The sequence below is a fragment of the Lepisosteus oculatus genome, unplaced genomic scaffold (genome assembly GCF_040954835.1).
Source record: "Lepisosteus oculatus isolate fLepOcu1 unplaced genomic scaffold, fLepOcu1.hap2 HAP2_SCAFFOLD_131, whole genome shotgun sequence".
Lineage (NCBI taxonomy): Eukaryota > Metazoa > Chordata > Actinopteri > Semionotiformes > Lepisosteidae > Lepisosteus > Lepisosteus oculatus.
This window is the reverse complement of record NW_027167680.1, coordinates 145799-165827: the sequence shown is the minus strand read 5'-3', so window position 1 is coordinate 165827 and position 20029 is coordinate 145799. Positions and strand designations below refer to the sequence as shown.

Here is a 20029-nt window from a genome sequence, read left to right as displayed (position 1 = left end):
AAAAAGAATCAACAACAGAGAAATGCCCACAAGCATTTGAAAAGCCGCACCACGTCGCACTTGAAATAGCTCTTACATTAGTGGTAGACGCAGGAATCGCCTTTTTATTTACGCTCTTACCAACGCGATGGAAAGCAAAACAAAGCAAAGCAGAGCAAAACAAAACGAACAAACGAAAACCCTCACGTCCCACACTTGCATGTAAGGCCGTTACGTGCCCAAGCGGTATTGTATGTCATCCTAGCACTGCAGCCCGGGGCGTACGGTATATGGGAACGAGCGCACGCCACGAATCGTCTCGAATCACTCCCTACAGCTGTAAGGCACCTTGAAGTGTGCACCCCCAACATTCTTCCTTGCGCATCTGTGAAATCTAAATTAAATCTCACGTTGGGGGCATATTTTTTTCCACTTTATCATGAGTCGGGCTCGGCTGCACAGAGGTGAGAGCAGAGCAATGAGGTCACGGGGACAGGGGAGTTACACGCTGGCGGTTTGAATACGCGGAAGATCACTGAGGGATCCACAGTATATGGACCCTCCGTGCTCCATCAGTCCACACTCCGGACTCTGAATCCTGCCATCCGAGTTAAGATCTCGGCGAAACCTGAGGCGCAGTTCCTTCTTAAAACGTAATCTGGTGAGCATTTCTAGAATCATACTTGTATAGATGCAGCCTTTAATGTGTTGCTAGGTTAAAATTGATGACTTCTTGAACTTCAGTAGGCAACTGCCCTCTTGATTTTGGATTTAATTTCTTTATTACAGGGGCGCATTTATGAAGACAGAGTCATGTTCAGGTACTTTGCTTGATGGAGGAAGCTCATTTCGGACTCTGTTATCTGCTCACCTGGAAAGGTCTGCTGTACTACTACAAGAGAGAAGTAGAGTCTGGAAGAAGGGACAATTTTATGATGCTTTGGAAGATAATGTTTTTTTTTCTTTGAAATCGAAATGAATCAGAATATCAGTGCAAAAGACAAACTCTTGGTTTGGTTTAAAGAGATATGGTTTTAAAACAGACAACATGTAGAAAACAGGTGTTTCTCACTTTTGGAAAAGAATGGACCGCGGGTAATATTTTACTAGTTGCAGTGCTGAGCTCACTGGGTTAAAGTCCTGCAGTGTCACACCAGGGCCAGTGGCGCAATGGATAACGCGTCTGACTACGGATTAGGAGATTGTAAATTCGACTCCTGGCTGGCTCGGGTCGTTTTTAAACGCATCAGGCTACTCCCTTAGTAGCCTGTGCTACTTACTGCATTGTAATCGTACCCAGTAAGAGATTTCCTTCATGTAAATGAACTGCACCTGACAGCTTTAGAAAAACACCTGGGCTCAGTACGGTGCTGAGAGCTCAGCGTTGCTGTTGTTCTAATTAGAACGCACTGCATCGGCTATGAACCCGAACTTTTCAATTATTCCGATCAGTAAGTCAACACGTAGTCCACATGAAGGTAGGAATATTCTCTTGTCTGTCTCTTGTTTGTATAGAACTGAATGTCCCTGACAATGTACTGTTAGTTTTAATTGAAGAACGGCATTTGTGTTCAAATATACCAGACAAGTTTACGTAACTGCTCATGCGACACTCAGTTGTAATTAGTCAAGAAATAAAGTCGAACAACAGCTGCGGGTTTGATTCTGAACGTATCAGATTGCAGCGCGTTTTACTTCCATTGACAAATGATAGAGATTCGAAGAGAGATCCTTCAGACCAGCAAGCAAACCCACGGCTATTTCGGTTTTCTATCTAGGCAACGTTGGTGTCTGCAATAGCATACATGAAAGCGTGATGCAATTTCTGTGGCTACTTGATTATAATGCTTTTTTTTATTTTTATTAAACATGTAGAATTTAGAAATACAAATACAACAAGAGGATCAGAGTCATGTACAAGAGAAAAAAAACGCAGCAGAAAAAAAACATTTAACTACCAGAGGTAATTAAGTAATTATGTGATCAAATTGTATATTTTACACGTATCATATTTTCCTTGCTTTAATATTTCTCAATTATAAACTTTAGTTTCAACATGCATGCGTTTCCTGTAAAAAAATAAAACTCAGCACAGTTTTTTACAAAACAAAAAAAACGTTTTTCTTTTAACAACATTTCGAGTACCTCTGGCATTCATGAAAAAGACATACACAAAAGCAAATAACTAACTCTAAGACTATCTAAACTATTGAGTTTTTCAAAGAACCAGAACTATAACAGTCCTTAACACTTAACTACACCATTCCAAACTAACACTAAAGAAACACTAGTATATACTGGTATAACAAATAAAACCAAACATAATCATTAACTGAGCAGTCACTGGGAGCAAATCTCCTTCCCGTCCACAAAGGCCCTCGCTCCCACAAAGTAGGGTCTCCTCCCCTCTCTTCTGGCAGCTTCAACCTGGGGCCACAGCTGGTTCCTGGTGCTCCTGTCCGCGGCAGACAGTTCCTCTGCAAACCTCAGTTTGTTCCCATTCAAATACTCATTCCCCCTCGCCGCTCGCCAGAGCATGTCCCTCGCCGTCCTCTTGGTGAACTGTATTATAATCGATCTGGGGCGCACTTGCCCAGACATGTTCGCTCTCCCGAGCCTGTGAACAAAGTCAATGGCCGATATTACGTCCTCCTGGTCCGGCAGGGTCCTTTTACAGATACCCTTCACTGTTGCAACAAGGTCCTTATCACGTTCCTCTTTAACTCCAAATAATTTTAAATTCCATCGTCGACAGTATCTATCTACATCGTTCACTTTCAATTCAAGTTCTTTAATATGCTTTTCTTGTTCGGTATTTACTTGTTTAAGAACTTTTACTTCACTCTTTAAGTCTTCAACCTCTTTAAACACACAGTCCATGGACTTTTTAAGACTTTCGATTGCGACTGTATTAAATCGAATCATTTCCTTCAGCTCACCCATCATGTTAAAGATGTTGGTTTGGAGCTCCTCCAGCGTCAGGTCGCCCCTTCCTCTCTTGGCCGCCGGGGTTTTCACAGGTGTGCTGGGCAGGGACTCCGGCTCTACCGTACGAGCGCATCTCCAGCACTCTTTCCACGTCCCCTCCAGCTGCTTCACTTTTCCCTGTAGTTCCATCGATTTTCTTGTAGTGCTATACATATACGATTGAGGTATCTTAGATTTCTCCTTCGAGGACCCAGCACTCTTTTCTTTTCCCAGTGTTACTCATATCGAAATTCTTAAACCTAAAAAAAATCGTTTTTTTTTCTTTCAATTATAACTGAAGTTTAAACAACTAGTGTTAAGTCCTTATTTTTCTGTAGTCAAAAAAAGCAAAAATTAACATTCAGGTCATGAAAAACTAAAAAAAAACTCCTCAACCACTAAACTTTACCTCCCACCTGAGCGCCATCTTGAACGCCCCTACCACCAGAGAATGCTCACGATTTCGGAAGCTGTCTCCGGGACGTGCTGATTCCACACATCCTGAATAAATCATGATATAGTTAGTTGCTGTAGCTAGACGTTTAAATGAGTTTCATGGCCAGATGGACTGTTTCCTCCAGCGGTATAGTATTGCAGTGAGACAGCACGATGCCTGCAAGACTATGTCACGCTAAACGCCACAGATTGTGTTTGTCCGTTCGTGTCAGTCGTCCTGCAGCCACGGGAAGTGGGACACAAACATGCTGCAATGCTTTCAAGACGTTAGGATTTGTTTGTGCAACATCCGAGAAGAGTACTTGTGGCTTGAATGTGAACTGTACGTGCCCGCCCCCTTTCCTCTGTAGTGCATGAGTTCCTCCCGGCATGCCCTTCCTCATTGTTCTGTCATCTTGTATTTAAAGGGTTGTATTTCTGCTGCTGAAAATAAGCAACGGTTTTCTCACAATGCCCTTTGTTCCCGACGGAGACCTTGTCTGCCATGAAATTCTTCAAAACCTCAAGCTAGATGAAGAAGAGGACAAATATGAAGCGTTACAGAAACGACATGCCATGAGACTATCGATAACGATTTCCATAGGATCCCCGCGGTTGCCTGGCAACTATCAGCTTTGCGCAGTGGCAGTATCGTAGCCTGTGAGGTTTAGCCGAGGCGCGATTATTGCTAGTTGAAAACTTTTCCCAATACCCCGCTTCCGCCGGTTTGCAATACAATCGGCGAAAGCAATTTTTGACAGTGTCGTCAGAGACTGAGCAAGGTGCTTAAAGACAGATTTGGTCATGGTGACATCATGGTAGAAAGAAACGAGCTTGTTACGTCTCAACAGAAACGCTCTTTAGCTCTTTCAGCGTTATGCAGAGAACAGCGTCTGTCGAGATCACTTTTGAGTCAGCGCGAAACGCCGTGTGCTGTCAGTTTGATTTCATATTGCTCGTAGCGGCGCCCGGCCTTTGTCTGTCAAATGTTAGGTTGCGCTTCTTCATGCTGCATCGTCGGCATGAGTGGAGCTTTTTAAACGTCTGTACTTACTGCGCCCCATAAGAAATCGTTCGTCCCTGTTCAAAAGAGATTGTGCGATGTCCTGCAGCGTTCGCAAAGCAAACCTTTGACAGTTTGAAAAGAGGAATTTATTCTGCTTCCTGTGCGTGCAGTAATTACAAAGTTGAACGTCTTTACACGATCTGCTGCAGTTTTCAGTGGGCGGGCTTTGTCAAATTGCTTGGAAAAACGCAGTTTCGGCTCGGGAAACATCATGAGCAGTGTCAGCACAGAGAGGACCACTGTCGTGAGGCCGGTTAGCTCAGTTGGTTAGAGTGTGGTGCTAATAACGCCAAGGTCGTGGGTTCGAGCCCCGTACGGGCCAGGTCCTTTTCTCCTCTCTTACCAAAGCTGTTAGGTTCCTTTCCGTGGTGAGATGGGTTGTCATGCAACGCTGCCACATAGTGCCGACAGACAAGAGTGTTGCGGGAGAAGAGAAAAGTGTTTGAAGTTTTAAGAGTGTATTAGGTGGAGCCAAAATCAAGTGTCACAAATGCAAGTGGGAGGATTTCCAATGTTTAATATGGTAAAAATAAGCAGAAGTTATCTGCCGGTCATGGCACAGTCTGCCATGCTTTTGTCATATACTGTAAAGTGGTGTCGAACTGGAGCCTCACCATTTGCATATGTGAGGCTCCAGTTATACATCGAGTGTCACGTTAAATGACAAAAATCAAGAGAGTTAAAGCAGCTGGAGAGGTTTTCTTACAACTTTTGAGCTGACACAGTTTTGGAAAATGTTTCCTTCACGCTGCACTGTACAACATAGGCAGCCAAGAGTCTCCAAAACAAAACAGAATTGACAGATAGGAGAAAATTCCCACTCGTCCTGAAGTTCCCAAAATCCAGCACTGAGCGTAAACAAAGTGTCTAAGTAGCGTGGGAATGCTAACCCTAACCCTAGCTGGAGTTTGAGCAATCCAGCACTGAGCGTAAAAAGATGAGTCAAAGTAATGTCTAATCTGATTAGTTTCCTTAGAGCTGGTTCAGAGTTTGTTCAAGAATTTACCTTTCACAGATGCGCAAAGAAGAATGTTGGGGGTGCACGCTTCAAGGTGCCTTACAGCTGTAGGGAGTGATTCGAGACGATTCGTGGCGTGTGCTCGTTCCCATATACCGTACGCCCCGGGGTGCAGTGGTAGGATGACATACAATACCGCTTGGGCACGTAACGGTGTTATTTGCAAGTGCGGGACGTGAGGGTTTTTGTTTGTTCGTTGTTTTGCTCTGCTTTGCTTTGTTTTGCTTTCCATCGCGTTGGTAAGAGCGTAAATAAAAAGGCGATTCCTGCGTCTACCACTAATGTAAGAGCTATTTCAAGTGCGGCGTGGTGCGGCTTTTCAAATGCTCAACAGGATGACTTCGCATGCACGCGTGCTTTCATGAAGTCGTGTGTGCAACCATGTCTGCTTACGTGCAAACGGGCGTGGTTTCATGTATGCAAAAAACTTTCCTGGGCTCTTCTGAAGCACATAAAATTATTTGGAGATATAAATTTGTCTTGTTTTCCTCTTAGGCTCTAGAATTGATATTTTTTTTTTCATTTTTGGTATTTTTCATCATTTTTCAGAAAGTGGTTGCAAGCCCGATATCATGCGAAGAAACTTCAGGATTCGGGGATCAGTCAATGGATTTTAAAACACATCCTAAATACAGTGTTCCTGCACCTTTGACCTCATCCAGAATGTATCGTTTTTTGAAAGGGATTGCTGTCAGAATGCACAACTGAATTCCAAACAGAATCTCTAGTCAAATATGATCATTTGTGAAACAGGCAAATGAGTCTCTCAGGTGCCCATTGCTCATTTTCAGACACATTTATGCAATACTTTCACCATGCGTTGAGCAATAGGGATTAAAGATACCAGAGGTAAGGTTTAAAAGTGATTCTGAGGTGCAATAGATCAGCGATACAGCTAGGCATCTGAAATGTGGGGTTTGAGAGCCCTTCAGGGAACACCGTACCCTAAAGGTACCTGAAGTCCACTAGTATAAGCATTAAGTCACTGTCACCCCTGTTACAATGTGATTGCTACATATCTTCATTTCTTTGGTTTTTAAGGAGTAAGAGTGCAGGGGGTCTAAATCTGCGATCCAGTGTGTTGAAGTATTTCACAACACTACCTGTAGCCCGTCTGGAAATAAATCCTCATTCTGATTATTGACCTGGGCATGTACCAATAAATCACTGAGCATATATATATATATCACTGTGCTGAAGCTAAAGACCTGTATGTAATAATATGATGCTAAAATGTTATTTTCACATATAGTAATGTAATAAATGATTGCTTATGCTTTATAAACAAATCTAATTAAAATAAAAGCTTCAGTTTTGTATTTATCTTGTACCATAAAACATGATTTTCTTTGTATTTCAAGCCCACAAAGTGTCCAAATGACGCACTACATGATATAAGGAAGATTATCACATGCATATCGGTATTATCTTCCTCATTAATATGCATTCCTTTCATTACCTTTTAATTTTTAAAATGAACTCAAATTGTGTATAATGTTATAATTTAAGTAGAATAGGTTCTAATAATATAATGATAAAGTGGTGTTGCACTACTTCACTACTTCACTGCTCTATGCCGTCTGGAAATAAATCCTCAGACTGCTTACTGCCCAGGGCATGTACCAATAAATTACAGGAGCACATCTATATATCACTGCGTTGAAGCAGGAGACACAATCACTGCAAACATCCTAAATACAGTGTTTCAGCACCTTTGACCTCATCCAGAACGTATCATTTCTTGAAAGGGATTGCTGTCCGAATGCACAGCTGAATCCCAAACAAAATCTCTAGTAAAATACGATCATTTGTGAAACAGGCAAATGACTGTCATTCCTCATTGTCAGACACGTATGCAATGCTTTCACCGTGCATTGAGCAATAGGGATTAAAGACACCACAGGTAAGGTTAATTCTAAAATATTGGACTCATATTCTTATGATGGCAGACATGATGCTGCTTTTAAAACCGGGGTTAATGGACATTATATGACTGTCAATTCTGTTTTGTTTTGGAGACTCTTGGCTGCCTATGTGGTACAGTGCAGCGTGAAGGAAACATTTTCCAAAACTGTGTCAGCTCAAAAGTTGTAAGAAAACCTCTCCAGCTGCTTTAACTCTCTTCATTTTTGTCATTTAATGTGACACTACCAGTTCGACACCACTTTACAGTATATGACAAAAGCATGGCAGACTGTGCCATGACCGGCAGATAACTTCTGCTTATTTTTACCATATTAAACAATGGAAATCCAACCACTTGCATTTGTGACACTTTATTTCTGCTGCACCTAAGACACTCTTAAATCTTCAAACACATCTCTCTTCTCCCGTAACACTCTTGTCTGTCACTATGCTGTGGCATTGGGACCCACACAGACCTCAGGGTGAGCACCCCCCTGCTGGCACCATTAACACCGCTTCCAGCTGGAAACTTTGTTTTTCCCTGTAGCTCATCCTCATCCGTGTACTGACCTGGCTCACACCTGCTTAGCTTCAGTAGGTTTTCAGTTGCGAGTTGCAAGTGATGGAGCCGCTCGCTGCAACAGCCACTGCATTGGCTGGGAATCAAACCCAAGCCTCCCGCATGGCGGGCGAGAATTCTACCACTGAACCACCAATGCTCAGTACCTGAGCCTTCAAAAAAGACGGTTTTTGGTGCTCTGTGCAAAAAGCGTCGACATCTGCTTCCAGCTGCAAAATGCCATTTGCGGACGCTGAAGAATTTATTTGCAAGGCAGCGGGTACAAGCGATTGGGCGTTTTAAAACCACCAGGAACAGCAAAGAGGCGCCGGAACACACCGACTGGAGGCGGACAACGTAGTCGGCAGGATTCGAACCTGCGCGGGGAGACCCCAGTGGATTTCTAGTCCATCGCCTTAACCACTCGGCCACGACTACAGCAAGCCCCACTGCCGCTGCGTTCTTGCTACAATCTTACCTGGATCGCGAGGCGCCGGCGGAAGCCTATTTCAAAGTCGTTCTCCATTTCAAAAAAACATTTCCAAAATACAAGCCTTGCAGACAGACACGCCTCAGAGGACTTAAGGGTGGCTTCATGTCGGAATGATAAAGTCTCCCCGTCCGGACATGAAAATGCCACTTTGTTACAAAAAAAAACAAAAAAAGAATCAACAACAGAGAAATGCCCACAAGCATTTCAAAAGCCGCACCACTCCGCACTTGAAATAGCTCTTACATTAGTGGTAGACGTAGGAATTGCAGTAAGTACAGACGTTTAAAAAGCTCCACTCATGTCGACGATGCAGCATGAAGAAGCGCAACCTAACTTTGACAGACAAAAGCCGGGCGCCGCGACGAGCAATATGAAATCAAACTGACAGCACACGGCGTTTCGCGCTGACTCAAAAGTGATCTCGACAGACGCTGTTCTCTGCATAACGCTGAAAGAACTAAAGAGCGTTTCTGTTGAGACGTAACAAGCTCGTTTCTTTCTACCATGATGTCACCATGACCAAATCTGTCTTTAAACACCTTGCTCAGTCTCTGACGAGACTGTCAAAAATTGCTTTCGCCGATTGTATAGCAAACCGGCGGAAGCGGGGTATTGGGAAAAGTTTTCAACTAGCAATAATCGCGCCTCGGCTAAACCTCACAGGCTACGATACTGCCACTGCGCAAAGCTGACGGTTGCCAGGCAACCGCGGGGATCCTATGGAAATCGTTATCGATCGTCTCATGGCATGTCGTTGCGGTAACGCTTCATATTTGTCGTCTTCTTCTTCTTCTAGCTTGAGGTTTTGAAGAATTTCATGACAGACAAGGGCTCCCTCGGGAACAAAGGGCGTTGTGAGAAAACCGTTGCTTATTTTCAGCAGCAGAAATACAACCCTTTAAATACAAGATGACAGAACAATGACGAAGGGCATGCCTGGAGGAACTCATGCACTACAGAGGAAAGGGGGCGGGCACGTACAGTTCACATTCAAGCCACAAGTACTCTTCTCGGATGTTACACAAACAAATCCTAACGTCTTGAAAGCATTGCAGCATGTTTGTGTCCCACTTCCCGTGGCTGCAGGACGACTGACACGAACGGACAAACACATTTAATCTGTGGCGTTTAGCGTGACATAGTCTTGCAGGCATCGTGCTGTCTCACTGCAATACTATACCGCTGGAGGAAACAGTCCATCTGGCCATGAAACTCATTTGAACGTCTAGCTACAGCAACTAACAATATCATGATTTATTCAGGATGTGTGGAATCAGCACGTCCCGGAGACAGCTTCCGAAATCGTGAGCATTCTCTGGTGGTGTCCTGCAGGGCACCTGTGGGCATGCGTTGGTGGTATAGTGGTGACCATAGCTGCTTTCCATGGTTCATTTCCTGGCCAACGCAGTGGGGATTGGTTTCAAATGCTGTCATGAGCCTTGGACTGTGACTAGCAAAGCGAAGCCTTTTGAAAGAGCTAAAGCACTGCAAAACGGAATTGAAGGAGAATCTTACAGGGGATTCTGAGCGGTGTCTGCATACATGCAGTCCGATACGGGTGCTGAAAGCTTGAGCTACTCTCAATGTCATGCTGCCTTTCCCCGGAGTAAATCTGTTACATGGAAAGAATGCTTCTCGCAGGTTCAAAAAGGGACCATTGTTAATTGGAGAAATCAATGATTTCGAATGAATTCTGTATGCGTTAAAAGACAGCTATACACAGAAAACATGCAGGACACTGCTCATGAATGATGTTTCCCGAGCCGAAACACAGTGCGTTTTTTCAAGCCATTTGACAAAGCCCACCCACTGAAAACTGCAGCAGATCGTGTAAAGACGTTCAACTTTGTAACTACTGCAGGCACGGGAAGCAGAATAAATTCCTCTTTTCAAACTGTCAAAGGTTTGCTTTCCGAACGCTGCAGGACATCGCACAATCTCTTTTGAACAGGGACAAACGATTTCTTATGGGGCGCAGTAAGTACTGTTACTGTCACTGCTCGATACCGACGTTGGCCCACTATACCATGCTCAGCCACCGCTAGAAAATGTACAGCTCTAGCACCAGAGCAAACAACAGGAGGGCCAACGTCAAATGTGTAAGACATGGAGAGCGATGAGAATGGGATTCGAACCCATGTCTGCAGAGCACAATGGATTACCAGTCCATCGCCTTAACCACTCAACCACCTTGTCAATGAAACTGGGCTGTCCGGACATGGGATGGCGCGCTCCAGATGATCTTTTTCTTTTTTTTCCCTCGTACTCGAGGGTCATTTTCCTGTTCCACATGCAATTTCAACATTTTCCTTAGGAGATGTCAAGCCAGCAAGCCACTGCTGTGGTTCAGTGGCCAGTGTGGAGTTCAGTGGCCCTGTTGTACACAGAAAGCAAATTGAGCTCCTTGGACATCAAAAGTTCCAGATAAAAGCCATTTGTCACCCTTTCTCTTGGTGTTGATATTGCTATTGTATGTAAAGGTGGCAACTTGCTCAGCGAGCAGGCGGAGCACACACCGAATGCAGATGTGTCTGAGTGGTGTGTCCAAGTGGCTGCAAAAGGATAATGCTCCTGGGGCGCCGGGGCTTAGTTGGTTAAAGCGCCTGCCTGGTAAATAGGAGATCCTGGGTTCAAATCCCAGCGGTGCCTTCTTTGTTCTGTTTTCTCAAACAGAACTGGTCCTTACAGACAACCGCCTACGGCTAGACTTGCAAGTATTCATTTCCTGTCTTTAACGCGACTTGTTTTTCTTAAAATGGATGCAACTTGCAAAACATGAAATACAAACCTTGCTAATCAGCGCTGGCGGCTGGCAAAAAAAAAAAGAAGTCAGCAATGTTTTTTTTCTTTAACCTTAACCCTGCTAACGGAGACGAGTTAAACAACCGAGTCTATGCAGCTTAAACGGTCCGCATGTCGGGTTCTTAGCTGAAAGGGTGGTAAATCACGCTCACCCCAGTCCTTAATCTTTTAAAGAGGATACAAAATTGAACCTAGTCGCCACATCACATACATCCTGTTCAATGATAAAAAAGTGACATCTATCCTCGATCCAGAGTAAATCCCACGTTGAGGGCATACTTTTTTCCACTTTACCATGAGTCGGGCTCAGCTGCACAGAGGCGAGAGCAGAGCAATGAGGTCACGGGGACAGGGGAGTCACACGCTGGCGGTTTAAACACGCGGAAGAAAACTGAGGGATCCACAGTATGTGGACCCTCCGTGCGCCATCAGTCCGCACTCCGGACTCTGAATCCTGCCATCCAAGTTAAGATCTCGGCGGAACCTGAGGCGCAGTTCCTTCTTAAAACGTAATCTGGTGAGCATTTCTAGAATCGTACTTGTATAGATGCAGCCTTTAATGTGTTGCTAGGTTAAAATTGATGACTTCTTGAACTTCAGTAGGCAACTGCCCTCTTGATTTCGGATTTAATTTCTTTATTACAGGGGCGCTTTTATGAAGACAGAGTCATGTTCAGGTACTTTTCTTGATGGAGGAAGCATATTTCGGACTCTGTGATCTGCTCACCTGGAAAGGTCTGCTGTACTACTACAAGAGAGAAGTAGAGTCTGGAAGAAGGGACAATTTTATGATGCTTTGGAAGATAATGTTTTTTTTTTCTTTGAAATCGAAATGAATCAGAATATCAGTGCAAAAGACAGACTCTTGGTTTGGTTTGAGATATGGTTTTAAAACAGACAAAATGTAGAAAACAGGTCTTTCTCACTTTTGGTAAAGAATGGACCGGGGGTAATATTTTACTAGTTGCAGTGCTGATCTCACTGGGTTACAGTCCTGCAGTGTCACACCGGGGCCAGTGGCGCAATGGATAACGCGTCTGACTACGGATCAGGAGATTGCAGGTTCGACTCCTGCCTGGCTCGGGTCGTTTTTAAACGCATCTGGCTACTCCCTAAGTAGTCTGTGCTACTTACTGCATTGTAATCGTACCCGGTAAGAGATTTCCTTCATGTAAATGAACTGCACCTGACAGCTTTAGAAAAACACCTGGGCTCAGTACGGTGCTGAGAGCTCAGCGTTGCTGTTCTAATTAGCACGCACTGCATCGGCTATGAGCCCGAACCTTTCAATTATTCCGATCAGTAAGTCAACACGTAGTCCACATGAACGGTAGAAATATTCTCTTGTCTGTCTCTTGTTTGTATAGAACTGAATGTCCCTGACAATGTTCTGTTAGTTTTAATTGAAGAACGGCATTTGTGTTCAAATATACCAGACAAGTTTATGTAACTGCTCATGCGACACTCAGTTGTAATTAGTCAAGAAATAAAGTCGAACAACAGCTGCGGGTTTGATTCTGAACGTATGAGATTGCAGCGCCTTTTACTTCCATTGACAAATGATAGAGATTCGAAGAGAGATCCTTCAGACCAGCAAGCAAACCCACGGCTATTTCGGTTTTCTATCTAGGCAACGTTGGTGTCTGCAATAGCATACATGAAAGCGTGATGCAATTTCTGTGGCTACATTTGTTGCACGTCATGCACAGTAAGAGTGTTTCTAACACCAAATAAAAAGTCAACAATTAGCGATCACGCCCTTCTCCTCAGTTAACCCACTGAAACCCTTGCTGTTAACAGTTCTTTACTGCGTGCTTTACCAGCACCTACATATCGTGTCGGTTCTTTCAGCTTTATTCATTAGGTTTTCAAAGGTATAAGTAGAGCACCAGAGGTGCGAACGCAAAATGTGTGGTTATCTGAAGAATTGATTTCAATGGCAGCGGGTCCAAGCGATTTCGCGTTGTTATAGTACCAGGAAAGGAGAAGCGGCACTTCGCCTCTGCCGTGCAGGCACAAGGCGACGTGCGGCAGACGCCGGAGTCGGCAGGTTTCGAACCTGCGCGGGGAAGCCCCAACGCATTTCGAGCCCATCGCCTTAACCACTCGAGCACGACAAATGCGAACTCGCCGCCGCCGTATTCCTCCTATAATCAAACACGGACTGCGAGGTGGCTGCGGAAACCTTTTTAAAGTTGCTCTCCGTTAAAAAAAAATACCTTTCACAAGATTCGTGCCGGCAGACAGACACGCCTCAGAGGGTTTAAGGCTGGCTTCACGTTCAAATGATAAAGTCCCCCAGTCCGGATGTCAAAACGCAACTTTGGCAGACAGAAAAAAACATCAACAAACCAAAAATGTGGACAAGGATTTTACAAGCTGCACCACACTGCACTTTCAAAAGCATTTACATTCGTGTTAGACGCAGGAATTGCCTTTGATTTGCGCGCTTACGAACGCCATGGAAAACGAAACAAAACTAAAGCCCTCAGCTCCTGCACTTGATTATAGTCCCGTTACGTGTCGAAGCAGGAATTTACGTCATCCTACCACTGTAACACGGGGAATAGAGGGAAATGAGCACAAGCTACGAATTGTCTCAATCACTCCCTACAGTAGTAAGACGCCTGGAAGCGTGCACCCCCATCATTAATCTTTGCGCATCTGTGCAAGGTAAACTCTGTAGCAGTCTCTGAAACGGCTCAAAGGAAACACGTGATTGATTCCATGTGCATCTGGGGTTCATTTCTTATTTACATTTAATTCAAGGGAAAGGCTTGGGTCAGTTTCAGACGGCCTCCAACAGCGAGATTCAAGCGCCCCACCTTCAGCCCAATCTGCGCCGCCAGAACGCCAACGGCTCCTCTGGTCTCCGGGGTGCGGTTGTGACCCCGTAACCTAAAGTGTTGGTGGCAGACAAATGGAGACTAACAGGTGATGTCCTAGGACATGACTACATTGTGACACTCGGTGGGGATGGTGACCATTGCTTGGAAAAGAGTGCGAGGCCCCTTTAGAAAAACATTTTGTTAACAGGCATTCTGCCTTAGTCCAAACACCTATAGCTTGCAAAGCGCATGCTATTAGACAGGCACCTCTGCAAGACCTTAAGAGTCTCTTAAACTAGTGATAGTAAGGTGTTCCCAATGGGCGATGTTTGGCTTTCAAATCATCTCTCTGTGGAAGCGCCGAGATGCAGCTGTTTAAGGCTTAGAAGCAGCTGACTGTTTCACTACCTAGCGGATTACTGTCAGTCAGGGAGCTCAGAGGTGAAAAGCCTGTCTGAGAAACAATTCGCCGTCAATCAGTTCAATATGTTCCGTACCAGCTCGGCGCACCTGAGATCATCTTGGTAGCCGTGTAGCTCAGATGAGTGAGAGCGTGTGTGTGTGCACCACCGTGATTGGATGCCGGTCCTTCTCAGGTCACAGTAAACCTTCTGCTGCCTAACTTTCCTAATTTTGGGGATCCCTTTGAAAAAGCAAAGGAAAAAAAAAAACTGGCTCTTCATCAGCGTGATCGACCCAACCCAGTGTGTCCCAGTGGCCTAATGGATAAGGCACTGGCCTTCTAAGCCAGGGATTGTGGGTTCGAGTCCCATCTGGGGTGCTCCTGTCCCATTTTGAGCGTACAAATGTCCTTGTGATTTGCAAAGCTGCAACCCCACCTTACTCAGTGAGCGTCTCTGCTTTTCTCTCACATACAGTTGGGAGAAAAACTTTTGTAAACAGCCCTTCGGAATGATGTGGATTTCTGCATGAATGGCTCCTAACATGTGATCTTATCTTTATCTAAGTCATAATAATCAATAAAGAGAGTCTGATTTAACAAACAACACACGCCCAACATTTGACATTGCTGTTTTAACAAAACAGCCTCCGCCATGCTTCCCAGGTGGGATGAGGTTTTGGAGTTGGTATGCAGTGTTTTGTTATCTCCAAACATAACGCTGTGCACATTTACCAACAAGTTCAACTTTTGTCACGTCTGTCCACAGAACATTGTTCCAGGAGTTGCTGTGGAACATCCATGTGGTCTTTAGCAAACTTGAGAGGGGCAGTGGTGGTTTTTTTTGGGGGGAGAGCAGTGGTTTCCTCCATGGTGACCTCGCATGATCACCACTCCTGTTCAGATTTTTTCTTATGGTGGACTCATGAACACAGACGTAAGACAAAGTCAACCACCTGTTCGCTAGATCCCATCCCCACTCAGCTAGTCAAAGATTCCCTCGAAGGACTGGCAGGACCTATAATTAGTATGATGAATGCATCGCTTGCGTCAGGCGTTGTACCTGATCAATTTAAGGTAGCGGTTGTTAGACCGCTCCTTAAGAAGTCAAATTTGGATCCACAAGTTCTTAACAACTACAGGCCTGTCTCAAAGGTCCCATTTCAATCTAAAAGTTTTGAGAGAATAGTTGTTGCCCAATGTCAATCGTATCTGGATTCAAATAATATACTTGAGAAATTTCAGTCTGGTTTCTGAAACTGCATTAACAAGAGTCGTAAATGATATTCTCTTAGCTACTGATGCGGGGAATGCAACAGTGCTTGTGCTTTTAGATCTTAGAGCTGCCTTTGACACGGTTGACCTCTCTGTTTTGTTACACAGGCTTGAGTTTGAGGTTGGCTTATCTGGAACCGTCCTTCAGTGGTTTACTTCACATTTTACTCATCGTTTTCATTATGTTCAAATATCTAATAATTGTACTGCTTCATCAATGTCACCAGTTCAATTTGGGGTACCAGAAGATCAGTGCTGGGACCAATATTGCTCTCTCTCTCTACATGCTGCTGATAGGTAGGATAATATGAAAAAATAATATGAACTTTCATTCATATGCTGATGACACTCAAATAAACATTTTGTTTACACCAAACGACAACTCTTCTATTATCAGTTTAGTTAAATGCATTAAGGAAGGAAATACTTGGATGTGTGAAAACTTTTTGTTACTCAACTCTGAGAAAACTGAGGATCTGTTGATCGGAGGCAACAATACTGATAGGACTACTATAACTTCAGCACTTAACTCAGAGGATTTAAACATTTGCCTCAAAGAGACAGCACGTTACCTAGGCGGCATATTAGACACAAGGCTCTTAACAACTTGCATTGTTAAGTGCCTTGGGACAACCTTGTTGTGAAAGGCGCTATATAGAAATACATTGATTTGAATTGAATTGACAATGTAAAATGTTGTGTGTGTTGTTTGTTAAACAAGACTGTCTTTATTTATCAAAAAATAAAAGGAATTTGCTAGGAATGCAAACGTTAGGTTGCGCTTCTTCATGCTGCATCGTCGGCATGAGTGGAGCTTTTTAAACGTCTGTACTTACTGTGCCCCATAAGAAATCGTTTGTCCCCGTTCAAAAGAGATTGTGCGATGTCCTGCAGTGTTCGCAAAGTAAACCTTTGACAGTTTGAAAAGAGGAATTTATTCTGCTTCCTGTGCGTGCAGTAGTTACAAAGTTGAACGTCTTTACACGATTTGCTGCAGTTTTCAGTGGGCGGGCTTTGTCAGATGGCTTGGAAAAACGCACTGTGTTTCGGCTCGGGAAACATCATGAGAAGTGTCCTGCATGTTTTCTGTGTATAGCTGTCTTTTAACGCATACAGAATTCATTCGAAATCATTGATTTCTCCAATTAACAAGGGTCCCTTAAAAGATGAGTCAAAGTAACGTCTAATCGGATTAGTTTCCTTAGAGCTGGTTCAGAGTTTGCTCAAGAGTTTACCTTACACAGATGCGCAAAGAAGAATGTTGGGGGTGCATGCTTCAAGGTGCCTTACAGCTGTAGGGAGTGATTCGAGATTCGAGACGATTCGTGCCGTGTGCTCGTTCCCATATACCGTACGCCCCGGGGTGCAGTGCTAGGATGACGTAAAATACCGCTCGGGCACGTAACGGCGTTATATGCAAGTGCGGGACGTGAGGGTTTTCGTTTGTTCATTTTGTTTTGTTTTGCTCTGCTTTGCTTTGTTTCTTGGTCAAGAGGCGTAAGGTAAGTCGTAATCCAGGGAGAACACTGGTGGCAAACAGTCCGAGGTGAGAGGCGAGGTCCAAAGTCGAAAAGTTAGAAGGGGAGTCCAATATCCAGAATAAACGAGGTAATGGAAAAAACGCCAGGTAGAGCTCTCAAGGAGTAGACTCAATACCAGCGGGAAGCAGATAAAGATGGTAAAAATAGCACTGCGTACCGCACGGTGGAGTGTGTGCAGGTGGGTAAACTCGTGCGGCGGCGTTTGTTAATAATCACCCGCTGCTGGTGCTGTTTAGATTGCTTAAGAGTTGGTCTTAACTGCCTGGCGGTCATGACAAGCTCCTCTTTAAGCTGTGGTTTAGTTTTGCATTCATGTGTTTCTAGAGCAGTTATTTATGGGGGTGGGTGGGTCTTTCACAGAGGCTCAGGACAAATCCCCTGCATGAAAGTCTACTGTGTGCGTTCAAACAGTCACAGGTTAAGAGCCAGGCAGGAGGACAATGGACAGAAGAAGCAACGAACTAAAAATAAAAGAACGAATATGAAAAAGCCACCATCTTTTTCTTTTTGACATTTTCCGACTTTCATGCAAGCCAGGACAAAGTTGCTCGTAGCTACTTGTGGATTCAAATACTCTATCGAGTGCTTTGATGAGTTTTTGCAATTTGATTGTCGTCCTGTCAGCCTGTTTCTGTTTTTTTTTTCAATCTAGTGATGGAAAGTAAGAGGGAAATGATGGAGCAATCAATAACCGCTCCGGAAAAATGGCAGAAAGAAATGGCCCGTCACTAAGGACATTTGTGAAGCAGAGGAGTGACATCACCACAAAGGCGACTTATTCTGCTGATCGTTTTGGTGAATAATGATTGAGGCGTGTTAAGAGAAAGGTAGCTGCGTCAGCATGCTTAGGCTGCAAAGGATAAAGCAAAGGTTTACTCCATGCTGAAAAGAGAAGAAAAGAAGCACAACGTTTCGGCTGTGGAGCCTTCTGCGCCATCTTCTTTAGCAATGGTGATGATGTTTACATTGGAAAAACTGAGACACGCATACTGGAGGGGCTTGAACCACCAACTTTTCAGCACCACAGAGTCTGACAGTCTTTTGTGCGCCCTACATTTGCAGGTTTATGGTCAAAGAAAACAATCACTTGCACTTCTTGCAGCCGGCAATCTTTTTCCACTGACAACCAAGAAATGGATTTCATCTTTCACAAGCTGTATGGATTTCTTCAAAAACAAGTTATTCCAGAAAGGAAATGAATTCTTGCATTAAACTGAACCAAGCTGTACATGTTTGTCTGAAATGAGATATGCGGCACAACAAGACACGGAGAGAGGCACCGCTGGTATTCAGACCCAGGATCGCCTGCTTACTAGGCAGGCACTTTAAGCCACTAGGGAACAGCGCCAGCAGAGCACCGTGCTTTTACAGACACTTGGACACATCTGCGTTCGGTGTGCACTTAATCTGCTCTCTGAGCCCGTTGCCTCCGTCCCATTTAATAGCAGAACTGACGCCAAGAGAAATGATGAGAAATGGCATTTATCGGGCACTTCTCATGTCCAAGGAGCTCAATGCCCTTGACACCTCCCCAAGGCGACAGAGCTGTGCATTCTTTGGCGACAACATTTTTTCTTTTGTTTTATTTCTATACTTATTGATAGAATAAAAACGATATGTCATGTACTGTAAGGGAAATGTCTCTTTTCATGGGGAAAGCTAGCACCAGCAAATGTTGTGTTTAGAAGAAGTGATTTAACATGACACGTGACCTAATTTACCGGAGCAAAAGCTCACCCAGCAAGCCCTGCTTTACTTCTACAGGAGAGAAGTACTGTAGAGTCTGCAAGATGTTCAGCTGGGTAGCTACGTCAGCATGCCTCGGCTGCAAAGGAACAAGTAATAGGTTTATTGCATGCTGAAAAGAGAAGAACGGAAACACAGCGTTTCGGCCATGAGGTCTTCTCACACCTGAAGAAGCCTCACACCTGTAAAAGGCTCCATGGTTTTCTTTCTTCTCTTTTCAACATGGAATACACCTATTGTCTGCAAGATGTGACAATTTCACGGTGTTTTGGAAGAAAACCTTTTTTCTTTGAATTCAAAATCAATCAGAATTTCAGCACGACACACCAACACTTTTTCTGTTTTAAGGAGATGATATTTTAAACCTGATAAAAATAGTAGGAAACACAAGTTTCTTGCTGTGAAAATTTAGATGGGGAAGTGTACTACTGGTAGCAGTGTAGAGCTCTCTGTGGTGGAATGCAAACACATGTTCTATGGGCCAGTGGCGTAATGGATTACGCGTCTGACTTCGGATCAGAAGATTGTAGGTTCGAGTCCTGCCTGGTTCGTGAGGCTTTTAAACCTCTCAGGTTCCTCGGTAACAGGTTGCCGTCATGTATATGAACTATAGAAAAGCATCTGCCACAACCCGTAAATTAGCACGCAAGTGCGGGCTAGTTAACACAGAACTGTATGGAGATCATCTCCAGCTCCGAGCTCAATTGCAATGAAAAAACATGCAGAACAGAACTGGAGAGCAGCTGAATTTGTGCTCAGTAGGGTGGGGAGGACTCAGCATTGCTATTGTTCTAATTGGCATGAACTGCAGGGGATCTGAATCAGAACACGTCACTTAGTTCGATCATTGCGTCAATATGTAGGCCACGTTAATATAGAATTATTACTTTGTCTGTCTCGTCTTTGTATATAGGTGAATGTCCCTGACAATTTCATGTTAGTTTTTAAGAACGACATTGGTGCTAATATATACATATATAGCATATAAGGAACACGTAAAAGTTTAGTCCATGTT

General features: G+C 44.1%; 9 non-coding genes across 9 annotated transcripts; 6 read left to right on the top strand and 3 right to left on the bottom strand.

Annotated features, from left to right (window-relative positions):
* The first annotated feature begins 4012 nt into the window (after window positions 1-4012).
* Window positions 4013-4154, top strand: LOC138226292 (U4 spliceosomal RNA). Its single transcript, XR_011184477.1, has one exon. It is a non-coding gene; the product is annotated as a U4 spliceosomal RNA (small nuclear RNA).
* A 541-nt stretch (window positions 4155-4695) lies between these two features.
* On the top strand, window positions 4696-4769 carry trnai-aau (transfer RNA isoleucine (anticodon AAU)). The gene has a single exon. It is a non-coding gene; the product is annotated as a tRNA-Ile (tRNA).
* Window positions 4770-8285: 3516 nt separating this feature from the next.
* trnas-aga (transfer RNA serine (anticodon AGA)) lies at window positions 8286-8367 on the bottom strand. Its single transcript has one exon. It is a non-coding gene; the product is annotated as a tRNA-Ser (tRNA).
* Window positions 8368-8970: 603 nt separating this feature from the next.
* LOC138226287 (U4 spliceosomal RNA) lies at window positions 8971-9112 on the bottom strand. The gene has a single exon (XR_011184472.1). It is a non-coding gene; the product is annotated as a U4 spliceosomal RNA (small nuclear RNA).
* Window positions 9113-10536: 1424 nt separating this feature from the next.
* On the bottom strand, window positions 10537-10618 carry trnat-ggu (transfer RNA threonine (anticodon GGU)). The gene has a single exon. It is a non-coding gene; the product is annotated as a tRNA-Thr (tRNA).
* Window positions 10619-10997: 379 nt separating this feature from the next.
* Window positions 10998-11071, top strand: trnat-ggu (transfer RNA threonine (anticodon GGU)). The gene has a single exon. It is a non-coding gene; the product is annotated as a tRNA-Thr (tRNA).
* A 1163-nt stretch (window positions 11072-12234) lies between these two features.
* Window positions 12235-12307, top strand: trnar-acg (transfer RNA arginine (anticodon ACG)). The gene has a single exon. It is a non-coding gene; the product is annotated as a tRNA-Arg (tRNA).
* Window positions 12308-14760: 2453 nt separating this feature from the next.
* Window positions 14761-14833, top strand: trnar-ucu (transfer RNA arginine (anticodon UCU)). Its single transcript has one exon. It is a non-coding gene; the product is annotated as a tRNA-Arg (tRNA).
* Window positions 14834-19492: 4659 nt separating this feature from the next.
* On the top strand, window positions 19493-19565 carry trnar-ucg (transfer RNA arginine (anticodon UCG)). The gene has a single exon. It is a non-coding gene; the product is annotated as a tRNA-Arg (tRNA).
* Window positions 19566-20029: the final 464 nt, after the last annotated feature.